This window comes from Myxocyprinus asiaticus, chromosome 23 (assembly GCF_019703515.2).
Source record: "Myxocyprinus asiaticus isolate MX2 ecotype Aquarium Trade chromosome 23, UBuf_Myxa_2, whole genome shotgun sequence".
In the NCBI taxonomy this organism is placed as follows: Eukaryota; Metazoa; Chordata; class Actinopteri; order Cypriniformes; family Catostomidae; genus Myxocyprinus; species Myxocyprinus asiaticus.
The window spans coordinates 31,568,871-31,582,434 of record NC_059366.1 but is presented as its reverse complement, the minus strand read 5'-3'; positions in this window follow the sequence as shown (position 1 = coordinate 31,582,434).

The window sequence follows — 13,564 nt, the reverse complement described above, 5'->3', positions numbered from 1 at the left end:
TCTTCAGATCAACTGGGAAATGAGCAAGCTCTCCCCGGCGCGGAGCATCTCTTTTCTCGGTATGGAGTTGGACTCGGTCACCCAGATGGCACGCCTTATGAACTAGTGTGCACAGTCAGTGCTGGCCTGCCTGAAAAACTTCACACAGAATGTAGCGGTCCTGGTGAAACTATTTCAGAGGCTCCTGGGGCATATGGCATCCTCAGCGGCGGTACTCCCCCTCGGGTTGATGCATACGAGACTGCTTCAGCACTGGCTACAGACTCGAGTTCCAAGGTGGGCATGGTGCCACGGCATCCAGTGTGTGACTACCATGCCTCGGTGCCATCAAACTTTCAGTCCTTGGTCAGACCTGGCATTTCTATGGGCAGGGATTCCCTTAGAGCAGGTGGCACATCGTGGTCACGACAAATGCCTCGAATTTGGGCTGGGGCGCTGTGTGCAACAGGCAGGCAGTATCGGGGCTCTGGACAGGGCCCCACCTGCAATGGCATATCAACTGCCTAGAGTTGCTGACAGTATCGCTGGCCCTGTGGAGGCTTCGGTCATTTATTCAGGGCAAGCACGTGTTGATCTGGATGGACAACACAGCGACTGTGGCGAATAAACCGCCAGGGCGGGGTACACTCACGTCGCATGTCGCAACTCGCCCGCCGCCTCCGCCTTTGGAGTCAGCAGACTTTGAAGTCTCTGTAAGCCACTCAACTCCCTGTCATCCTCAACTGTGCAGCAGACACGCTTTCATGGCAGGTAACACTTTGCGGAGAGTGGAGACTCCACCCCCGCTCAGTCCAGCAGATTTGGGAGAGATTCGGGGAGGTGCAGGTGGACCTGTTCACCTCCTGAGAGTCCTCTCACTGCCCCCTCTGGTACTCCCTGTCTGAGGCTCCCCTCGGCACGGATGCCTTGGCGCACAGCTGGCCTTGGGGGCTGCGCAAGTACGTGTTTCCCCCAGTGAGCCTCATTGCACAGATGTTGTGCAAAGTCAGGGAGGATTGGAAACAAGTCCTGATGGTTGCGCCATATGGGCCCAACCGGACTTGGTTTTCAGACCTGATGCTCCTGGACGGGATGCGGAGGACCTAGCAGGCCTTCCGCCAGTGGTGGTAGACACGTTCACTCAGGCCAGAGCCCCCTCCATGAGGCGGCTGTATGCTCTGAAGTGGCATCTCTTTGTGAATTGGTGTTCTTCCTGTGGGGAAGACCCATGAAGATGCGCAGTCGGGTCTGTGTTGTCCTTTCTACAAGAGGTACTGGAGAGACGGCTGTGTGTGTGTGTGTGTGTGTGTGTGTGTGTCTGCGCGCGCGTGCGTGTGTGCGTGAGAGAGGGAGAGAGAGAGAGAGGATAGTGAGAGAGAGGGATGGGCTGTGGTTAGCCTGTCTAGAGCCTCTCATTCAGGGATCATCATTGCTGATGAGTGTGCTGAAAACTTCTCTAGACCTTGCTGATGCAGCTACATTCAGGGTCAAAGGGCAAATTTTAGGGGCTGCATGCTGGGTATTCATTTACAAATGGCTGTCCTGAGTATCTATGTATCTCTATTCCTTAAGGATGGTCCACTGCCGCCCTCACTGATTACACCAGTGACACTGAGCAGAGATAACAGTCTATGACTGAGGCGGGAACCTCCTGTTGACCTCTCCTTAACAGTGACAGTCTCCCAGGGGGTCTCGGCTTATAGAGAGTAACCCTAATTTCTCAGCTCTACTTCAGTTCTGTGACTGAGATCGCTTGGTAACGAACCACAACTAATTGGACAGATGCAAACACTGTGACAATTGGGACGTCATGGATACCAGGTTACCAGGACCTGATATTTGATAAATTGGTGGGAATGAAACACAAGCAGGAGCAGAGATACTGTATGTCAGACACATAATCATGTCCATGCGATTAAAAACATATGAATGCCTTGGACATGCAAGTGGACATTTGCACACTCCTGACTGTATCAACAACAGTAGTCAGACTTTCCAATGTGTAGTATGGTATTACAGATGAAATTAATGTTACATTATATGGTACACATCTGTATCATGTACTGAACACCTCTTACAATCTATGCATTTAAACACAGGTTTGAGATCTACAATAAAATAGGGTTTTACTGCAGGAATTGTGCCAAAATGCTGCCAGGAATGCTGCTCTTTTTTTTAGCAGGTAATAAAAATAGATTCTGTTCAATGGGGCCTTAAAGGAAAATTTCATCCAAAAATTACATTTCTGCCATCATTTACTCACTCTCATGTCATTACAAACCTGTGTATCTTTATTTCGTCCATGGAACACTATAGGAAACATTTTAATAAATGTACCTTTTTTCCATCAAAAAGGATGTAAAAGCATCATAAATGTATCATAAAAGTTGTTCATACAACTTGTGCGCTATATTCCAATTTATTTAAAGCTATACGACAGCTTTGTGTGAGGAACAGATTGAAATTTAAGTGGCTTGAAAGCTCCTGTCCCCATTCATTGTAACTGAATGGAAAGAAGTGACCATTCTTAATTTCTCCTTTGCGTTCCATAGAAGAAAGAAAGTAAAATTTTATGAGGGTGAGTAAATGATGGCAGTAGTTTAATTTTTGAATGAACTATTCCTTTAAATTACATGACCCATTGTTCTTTGTTTATGTATTCTTTTCTAAATATGTGGTTGAATGTGTCATATTCTTAAAATGTGGATATAATAAAAACTTTCTTTATTAGTAACCACAGTTAAAAGCAACATTAGCTTTTCGGTAACACTTTACAATAAGGTTCCATTTGTTTACATTAATATTAATTACAACATATACTAATACATTTTTTAAATCAAAAGTTGTATTTGTTAACATTAGTTAATGCACCATGAACTAACATGAACTAATATGAACAATTGTATTTTTTATTAACTAACATTTACAAAGATGAATAAATGCTGTAAACAATATATTGTTCATTGTTTGTTCACAATACCTAATGTATTAACTAATATTAACAAATGGAACCTTATTGTAAAGTGTTCGCCGAGAACTTAACGTCCTCTAGAAGAATGACAGAAATGTTTTCTTTAACATGTCCTAGCTTCTGTACCCTCAGGCAAGCTTTCCCAGGGAAAGATAATGAAGGGATGCAGGGAATGAAAATAATGTGAAATGAAAAACAGAGGAATAAAAGAGCTACAGCCGAAGAGCTCAACACTAACTGTTCCTACAGTGCTGCTACACAGCCTACTGTTCTACCACCTCAGAGAATTGCTGTGTGAGAGAAAGAGGGCAAAAGAGGGGAGGGGGAATGAAACGGAGCAAACCGTGAAGAGGACACATTGGACACATCGGATCCACCTATGAGAAAAATGCTGGAAGAAAAAAGTAAGCTTGGATGACAGAGTTCCAGTAGAGAAAACAAATTAAGAATTTAGGTAGAGTGTTGACTGTTTACTCAATGAGAGAGAAATATGGATAAACAGAATAGGAGAGAACATAGAGAGAGAAAGAGACAGAGACTAGAAGCCATGTTGATACTGATGTAGTGAAAGGATACTGTGTGTGCTCGCACACAGTAGTTCTGCTTAATGTTCAGTTTAAGCTTTCTTTACAGTTTAACAACTGTATTCATTTCGTATTTAATTGCATAGTTATTTGTTCATCTGAATTCAGTCCTTTCTGCAGTGGTTCCTAACTAAGGGGTCCTTAAAGATTTTAAATTGTGTTATGTTACACCTGTTAAAAAGAAATACTGACTTTTAAATAAATATATCACAGCAGTCAAAAGATTAAAATAATTAAAAGCAATACATCTCAAGAAATCTACACAATACAATGCATTAATTTTACAACTTTACTAATGTGATGAGGAGGAGGGCGGGGTCAGGCCGTGAATCTGCACGGCCGGCCCCCAATTGGGCTAATCAGCCGAGGAGAGGGATAAAGCCGAGCCGGATGCAGACTCATGGCCAGCCCGGCCCGGCCCCGTCCTCCTCCTCGTCACAACTAATAATACAACTTTAAAATTTCTATCTCATCAGACAGTCTCAGCTAATCAAACCAATATCAAACTGGGGATCGTTTACTCAAAAATGATAATACTCTCATCATTTACTCACCCTAATGTGGTCTCAATATCGTGTGACTTATTTTCTTTTGCGACACACAAAGATATTTTGAAGGATGTATGAGGTGTTTTTTTTCCATACAATGAAAGTCAATGGGGTCCAAAACTTTCAATCTTCAAAAGGGACATAAAGGCAGCATAAAAGTAATCCACATGACTTGTGTGGTTTACGCCATGTCTTCTGTAGCGAAACAATCAATTTGGGTGAGAAACAGACCAAATTTTAAGTCCTTATTCACTATTCATTTTGACATCTGCTGTATCCTTTGTACGTTCTTAAGAGAAGCTTGTTCACTCACTTTCGCATGCTCAGAGCACTGTACACAAACCAGACAATGTGTTACCAGGTTTGCAGTTTTCACGGCAAGCTGGGCTGTTGCAAATGCAGACGCGAGTCACTAAAAGAGCTTTTTTAGGGGGGAGGGATCCTTTTAAAAAGTACCGTGGTCTGCAAAAGTTTGATGATAAACACTAGAAAATTAAAATGCAACGTCTTTTTGATGTACAGTATGATGATACCAGGATTCAGGGCCGAAGCTGGCCAAATGGGTCCTTGAATAATATAACGTGCAAGGAAGGGCAGCCGGTGGAGAATCTGGTGCCCCACTAGGGTAAGATGTTGCCTGCCTAGGGAGTTGGCGCCCTATGCAGACTGCGTAATATGTGTATAGGGAGTGGTGGTACTGCCAGGATTGAGTACCTGCCAACAACTTGCAGCATCAGTGAATCACCGTCTTTAAGCCTACGTCTTTAAGTGTTCCAATCAGGTCGACTGTCAAGATTTACAGTGAATAAAGTTATTATACAAAAAATTTTTGGGAACACTGCTTTAAAGCAACTTTTAAACAATAACAAAAATAAACATTTTTCTTCATCCAAAACCTTTTAAGAGTTGCATTGATTTTCAAACTGTTGATCAGGACCCAAATTGCAAGAGAACCCTTTTCCCCTATAACACTCTTTTCTGCTTGTATACTGCACAGGTGCAACCAAATGGAAGAATAAGGTTAAAGATTATTGTAATGAGGTGTTGTATATCCAGAAGCTACATAGTCAAAGAAACACACCATTCGACAACACTGTTTTTCAAAAACCGGACAATGCCCTTTTCATCAGCAAACAATGTGTGTGTGTTGCGTGCGCACATATTTGCTGACAGGCAGTCACGCCTTTGCAGGTAAATTTTTTTTCTTTTATTTTTTGCCATCCATTTGGCAGTTTCTCTAATTAAGGTGTCTGTCCATTATTGCAACACTTGGCTCTATTCAAATAAATAGCATTACACACAGGATCCTTCTCCATTAGCAGGTGATACTTGCCATGTTTATGTTTTTAATACTTGTGCTCTTATACATATGAGATTTCATTCAGACACGGAAATTACACAGTTTTAAACCTTATTGTGCTTTTGTAAATGCAAGCAAAAATCCAGTTTATTTTTTTTGAAATCTAGTTGACTCCAAAGGCAGTCTACGTTTACTCAGATTAAGATTTTTAGCACTCTGAAGATAATCCACTGTACATTCCTGCTCTTGAGATTTATTTGATGTAAAGTCTCAGCTTTCTTTGTATGAAAGCCACAACACATGCAGACACAAATGAGTGAATTAGTTCTAATCATAAAGTTGTCATCAGCGGCTTTGGAATGTTCTGGGTTGCCGTGGGCAATGAGTGTATTTCTTCACTCATATAGACAGATTACATTCCATCTGTGGTTTAACAGACTATCTAAACAAACACTACCAGGTGAAGTATTTTAAAGGGATAGGTCACCCAAAAATGAAAATTCTCTCATCATCTACTCACCCTCATGATATCCCAGGTGTGTATGACTTTCTTTCTTCAGCAGAACACATTTGAAGAAAATTAGAAAAATATCTTAGCTCAATAGGTCCAATGCAATTGGATGGTGATTCAACTTTTGAAGCTCCAAAAATCAAAGACAGTCAGCATAAATGTCATCCATATGACTCCAGCTGCTAAATTGATGTCCTTACAGTAAATGGTTTTGTGATCCAAAGGGTATTAAGGATTCATTGCTCTTGATTGACTGGATTCCAAGAGAGGGCCTAGAGTTCAGGGGTTTAGTTAGGTTGCTGTTTACTGAAAGCCCAGGTGTAAGAACTCACTCTACTGGACATTTAGACACAGTCAGGTGTCAGACCACTGACTTCACAAGCACTTAAGTCCACCTAAAACACATAGAGATTTTATATATCAGTCTGTGGTTATGCACCCACTTACATACTGTACGTGGCCAGTTTTCTGCTCTCCAGTCCCAATCTCCCGCAAATCACACCTATTGCCCTATCTTCCATCTTTACCCCACTATCTATCACCCATGCTAACAAAACCCCCACTATCTGCCCCAGGCTGAGTGGTTCTGTAAAGACTAACTCTGCTGCCAATTATTGGCAAAAGGCTGTTTCATTTTGATGTGGGTAATTTAACAAGAGTCCCGTAAACGTCTGCATTTTTCTTTCAGAGTGCTGTAGTTTTGTCGCTCATTTCTTTAACAAGCTGGAAAACACTTCAAGAGAAATAAGACTCCAACACATGCAAACCAGCTGCATCAGGTCAACATAAATGATCAACAACAGGATTTGAGCATGTGTGATGCCTTTCTAAACAGAATAAATATTTTCTGTGGATGGGTGCTCCAGCAATGAAGCAATTTCATTGAGTTGAAAATTGGATAAATATTTGGTCAATTAAATGCAATTTGGTCAAGTAAATTCAATTGACATGTGGGTAATTATGGTAACCATCCTGGTTACTTTCGTAACCTCCGTTCCCTGATGGAGGGAACGAGACGTTGTGTCGATGTAGTGACACTAGGGGTCACTCTTGGGAGCCCGAAACACCTCTGGTCTTTGAAAAAAGGCCAATGAGAATTGGCGAGTGGTATTTGCATACCACTCCCCCGAACATACGGGTATAAAAGGAACTGGTATGCAACCACTCATTCAGGTTTTGTGCTGAGGAGCCGAGACAAGGTCCTGGCCATTTCGCGGGTAGTCCAGCTTTTTGGCAGGAGGGACACAACATCTCGTTCCCTCCATCAGGGAACGGAGGTTACGAAAGTAACCAGGACGTTCCCTATCTGTCACTCACTCGACGCTGTGTCGATGTAGTGACACTAGGGGTCCCTATACAAAACGCCACAACTAGCTGAACTGTGTTACGTGAACTGGCGGTGCGAGACGGGCAGACTACTGTGTACCTTGTAGCCAGCGCACCAGGCCGACATGTAACCTCCCCCAACGCAAGTCGACTGCCCAAAAGATGGGGGTCTTCGCGTCAGGAAGAACACCACTTAGCGAACAGATGCCACATCAAGGCATACAGGCGCCTCTTAGAGGGAGCCCTAGCCTGAGTGATCGTGTCTACCACTGGGTGGTAGGCCACTTAAGTCTTCCACATCCCGTCCAGGGGCCAGACATAGAGATTCCAGAGGTCTGGTTGCGGGTGCCAGATGGTGCACTGTCCCTGAGAAAGAAGGTCCTTCCTCAGGGGAATTCGCCGGAGGGGGGGCTGTCGCGAGGAGCGTGAGGTCCGAGAACCACGTCTGGGTGGGCCAGTAGGGTGCTACCAGGACGACCTACTCCTCATCCTCCCTGACCTTGCACAGGGTCTGTGCAAGTAGGCTCACTGGGGGAAATGCATATTTGCGTAGTCCAGGGGGCCAGCTGTGTGCCAGTGCGTCTATACCGAGAGGTGCCTCGGTCAGGTCGTACCAGAGCAGGCAGTGGGAGGATTCTCGGGAAGCAAACAGGTCTACCTGTGCCTGCCCGAATCGACTCCAAATCAGCTGGACCACCTGAGGGTGGAGTCTCCACTCTCCCCTGAGGGTAACCTGTTGTGACAGCGTGTCCGCTGTAGTGTTGAGGTCACCCGGGATGTGAGTGGCTCGCAGCGACTTGAGGTGCTGCTGACTCCAGAGGAGGAGACGGCGGGCGAGTTGTGACATACAACGGGAGCATAAACCACCTTGACGGTTGATGTATGCCACCGTTGCTGTGTTGTCTGTCCGAACTAACACATGCTTGCCCTGGATCAACAGCCGAAACCTCTGCAGGGCGAACAGAATTGCCAACAACTCAAGGCAGTTGATGTGCCAACGTAGCCGCGGGCCCGTCCAGGAGCCAGCGGCTGCATGCCCATTGCATACAGTGCCCCAGCCCGTTTTGGAGGCGTCTGTCATAACCACGACGTGCCTGGAGACCTGCTCTAGGGGAACACCTGCCCGTAGAAATGTGAGGTCGGTCCAAGGGCTGAAGAGGTGGCGACAGACCGGCATGATGGCCACGCGATGTGTCCCGCGGTGCCATGCCCATCTCAGGACTCGAGTCTGGAGCCAGTGCTGAAGCGGTCTCGTATGCATCAACCTGAGTGGAGTGGCCACTGCTGAGGATGCCATATGCCCCAGGAGCCTCTGAAACAGTTTCAGTGGAACCGCTGTCTTCTGTCTGAACGCCTTCAAACAGGTCAGCACCGACTGTGCGCGCTCGTTCGTGAGGCGCGCCGTCATCGAGACTGAGTCCAACTCCAAGCCAAGAAAAGAGATGCTCTGAACCGGGAGGAGCTTGCTCTTGTCCCAGTTGACCCGAAGCCCTAGTCGGCTGAGGTGTGAGAGCACCAGGTCCCTGTGCGCACACAACACATCTTCGAGAGTGAGCTAGGATTAGCCAGTCGTCGAGATAGTTGAGGATGCGAATGCCCACTTCCCTTAATGGGGCAAGGGCTGCCTCTGCGACCTTCGTGAAGACACGAGGGGACAAGGACAGGCCGAAGGGGAGGACCTTGTACTGATACGCCCGACCCTCGAATGCAAACCACAGGAAGGGTCTGTGTCGAGGTAGAATCGAGACATGGATGTACGCATCCTTCAGGTCTACCGCCGCGAACCAATCTTGTTGCCGGACGCTCGCTGGAATGCGGTTTTGCATCAGCATCTTGAACGGGAGTCTGTGTAAAGCCCGGTTCAGTACTCGCAGGTCCAAGATTGGCCGCAACCCAACGCCTTTCTTCGGTACAATGAAGTAGGGGCTGTAAAACCAAAAAAAATTGGATGGTGTACAGGTGTGTGTGTGTGTGTGTGTGTCAGTCCAGTCTCTGAGTATTGAGGAGTCTGATGGCTTGGGGGAAGAAGCTGTTACACAGTCTGGCCATGAGGGCCCGAATGCTTTGGTACCTCTTGCCAGACAGCAGGAGGGTGCAGAGTTTGTGTGAGGGGTGTGTGGGGTCATCCACAATGCTGGTTGCTTTGTGGATGCAGCGTGTGGTGTAAATGTCTTTGATGGAGGGAAGAGAGACCCCGATGATCTTCTCAGCTGTCCTCACTATCCTCAGCAGGGCTTTGCGGTCCGAAACGGTGCAAGTCCCAAACCAGGCAGTGATGAAGCTGCTCAGGATGCTCTCAATAGTCCCTCTATAGAATGTGTTGAGGATGGGGGGTGGGAGATGTGCTTTTCTCAGCCTTCGAAGAAAGTAGAGATGCTGCTGGGCTTTCTTGGTAATGGAGTTGGTGTTGAGGGACCAGGTGAGGTTCTCTGCCAGGTGAACACCAAGGAATTTGGTGCTCTTGACGACCTCCACAGAGGAGCCGTCGATGTTCAGTGGAGAGTGGTCACTCTGTGCTCTCCTGAAGTCAACAACCATCTCTTTTGTTTTATCCACATTCAGAGAGAGGTTGTTGGCTCTGCACCAGTCTGTCAGCCACTGTACTTCCTCTCTGTATGCTGACTCATCGTTCTTGGTGATGAGACCCACCACGGTCATGTCATCGACGAACTTGATGATGTGGTTCGAGCTGTGCATTTCTGCACAGTCGTGAGTCAGCAATGGGGGGGCCCCCAGTGCTCAATGTGATGGCAGTGGAGATGCTGTTCCCGATCCAGACTGACTGAGGTCTCTCAGTCAGGAAGTCCAGGATCCAGGTGCAGAGGGAGGTGTCCAGGCCCAGCAGGTTCAGCTTTCCAATCAGATGCTGAGGAATGATTGTGTTGAATGCTGATCTGAAGTCTATGAACAGCATTCGAAGTTATGAGTCCTTTTTATCCAGGTGGGTGAGAGTCAGATGGAGGGTGGTGGCGATGGTGTCGTCTGTTGAACGGTTGGGATCATACGCGAACTGCAGTGGGTCTAATGAGGGGGGCAGCTGGGTGTTGATGTGCCTCATGACGAGCCTCTTGAAGCACTTCATGATGATGGGTGCAGCGGGACGGTAGTCGTTGAGGCAGGACACTGAAGACTTCTTCGGCATGGGGACGATGGTGGTGGCCTTGAAGCACGTTGGAACGACGGCGCTGCTCAGAGAGATGTTGAAGATGTCAGTAAGAACATCTGCCAGCTGGTCTGCACATCCTCTGAGCACTCTGCCAGGAATGTTGTCTGGTCCAGAAGCCTTCCGTGGGTTGACTCTACATAGAGTTTTCCTCACATCAGGCGTGGTAAGACATAGCACCTGGTCGTTGGGAGGAGGGGTGGTCTTCCTCGCCGCCACGTCATTCTGTGCCTCAAACCGAGCGTAGCAGTCGTTCAGCGCATCTGGAAGGGAGGCATCATTGTCACAGGCAACTGATGTTGTCCTGTAGTTGGTGATGGCCTGGATGCCCTGCCACATGCACCACGTGTCGCCGCTGTCCTGGAAGTGACTGTGGATTCTCTGGGCGTGTGCGCGCTTTGCCTCTCTGATGGCCCGGGACAGTTTGGCCCTCACTGTTCTTAGGGCCACCTTGTTGCCAGCTCTGAAGGTGGAGTCCCAGGTCCTCAGCAGCACATGCACCTCCGCAGTCATCCACGGCTTCTGGTTGGAGCGTGTGGTGATGGTCTTGGAGAAAGTGACATCATCAATGCACTTGCTGATGTAGCTGGTCACTGATGCTGTGTATTCCTCCTAGTTGGTAGAGTCACCATATGTTGCAGCCTCCCTGAACATGTGCCAGTCAGTATACTCAAAACAGTCCTGAAGAGCAGAGATGGCTCCTGCTGGCCAGGTTTTCACCTGCTTCAGAAGCGGTTTTGTGCGCCTGACGAGCGGTCTGTATGCTGGGATAAGCATAACAGAGATGTGGTCTGAATAGCCGAGGTGGGGGCAGGGCTCCGCCTGGGATGTTTGTGTAAACAAGATCCAGCATGTTCGCCCCTCTCGTTGCAAAGTCCACATACTGATGGAATTTAGGGAGCACTGTCTTGAGATTTGCATGGTTGAAATCTCCAGCGACAATAAACAGTCCGTCAGGGTGAGCATTCTGCAGTTCGCTAATAGCCCCATACAGTTCACAGAGCGCTTCCTTAGCATTAGCACTGGGGGGAATGTAAACTCTGGTTATAATGACAGTGGTGAATTCCCGTGGTAAATAAAAAGGTCTGCATCTAACAGTCACAAACTCCACCAGCGATGAGCGGTAGCTAGAGACTAGCATAGAGTTCTTGCACCATTCCATGTTGATGTAAACACACAAGCCACCACCACGAGTCTTACCGCACAGAGCTGCATTTCTGTTGGCACGAAACAAGGCGAGCCCATCTAGCTGAATGGCGGCATCCGGAACTCTGTCGCTGAGCCACGTCTCAGTGAAAACAAAGACACAGCAGTCTCTAAACTCACACCACGTAGTCTGCTGGAGTTGGATGTAGTCCAGTTTATTGTCCAGGGAGCAAACTTTTGAGAGCAGGATAGACGGGAGAGCCGGCCGGCTAGGGTTTGTTTTTAGCCTAACATGGACCCCCACCCTCTTGCCGTGCTTCCGTTTCCTCACACACCACTTACGACGTCCCCTCCGCCGGCCACCGGCATCAGGCAATGCCGAGGACTGGAGGCCTGGTCTCCGCAGCAAGCCGAGGTCGTGTAGCTTCTCCTGCAGATCATCATGCAGCTTGGTTGTTGCACGATTCTTGTATTTGAGCAGTGTCTGGCGATGGTAAACACGAATACCGGTTGGTCCGATGTCCATGTGCCGTAAAAGTCGGGCTAAGAAACAAAAAATAGCACCATTTTGGATCCGGAGCGGCCGCTGCGTGCTACCATGCCAACATCTTGGATCATCATTTATCAGCTTGTGAGCTACAGTTCCTTGTGGAACTATACCCAAACTACAGAAATCTAGAGTTTTAAAAATAACATGACACATTCAGTTCTTTAAATGTGAGAAACAACAACTTTGTGGTGTCAATGGCATCAATGAATCTAGATGCACGTAATTTGGCATTCAATTTTTTGGTCTGTTCCTCACACAAACTCATTGTATGACATCAGAAGACTTGGAAAAAAGCACATGAGTCATATAGGCTACTTTTGTGCTTTCATGGTGGATTTTTTGTGCTTTTTTTTTAGCTTAACATGACCTGGCTACAATGACCTGTTGTGTGGCAACACCTACATCACATACAAATTTTTACTTTTGTGTTCCACTGAAAAAATAACATCACACAGTATGTGGAATGATATGAGGGTGAGTAAGTGATGACAGAATTTCCATTTTTGGGTATCTAATCCTTTAACAAAGTCATGCACAGACAGACTAAAAATAGAGAGTACTAAAAATAGTGTTATTGCAGTGGTGTGACAATCCACTATTCAGCACAGTCTGAATTACAGCTCAGTACATGAGAGGCATTTATAAAATACATATATAACAATAGTAAACCAGTATACCATCCAGTCAAGCTGACACAATCAAATTGTAATGGATCCATGTGATAAAATTACTCAAAAAAAAAACTGGGGGAAACAAAACAAGGACTTGGATTAATTTGTCTTTGCATTCAGCTGAAAGCTTAATCACAGGAAGTGAGCAGAAGACCCCTAGCCTACAGCTGACAGTGGTATACTCGATCAGCTCTCCAACAGTTCTTTGGGATGGTGTTCTTGGTGGTTCGCAGATGCTCACCTCATCGGTACGCTGGCACCCAACTGTGTTTTTCTAACCTTTGGTGTGTTTTTGGCTCACCCCAGAGCAGAGATGTGTGTGGTTCATTTGTTTTTGCTCCCCTTATTTTCTCTGGCCTCTTGCCCTGCTGTTATTCATAGGCACTCTAATCACTAGCGGAGAATATGCTTTATAATCACAGACCACATGTTCTCAGAGGCAGCAGTGGGGGAGGGGGGTCTCTTTGGAAGAATTATATATATATATATATATATATATATATATATATATATATATATATATATATATATATATATATATATATACATTTTTAGAAAAAGCTCTCCATATTTGGTAACCACACATCTGTTTTCACTGAATGTTATGGAACAATTTTCAATGATCAAATCAAGTACATACATTCTTACACATGCTTCAGCCGACCAGCCAAGATATTTTCATCTGTAGTCAAGTTAACACACACATCAAACATTGGTTCCACTGTGATTCCAATGAACACCCAATACGTCTGCTGCACCTGAAAGGATGGTCAGATCCATTCCTCCACGCCTGCAGTGTTTGAAATTAGTTAAAG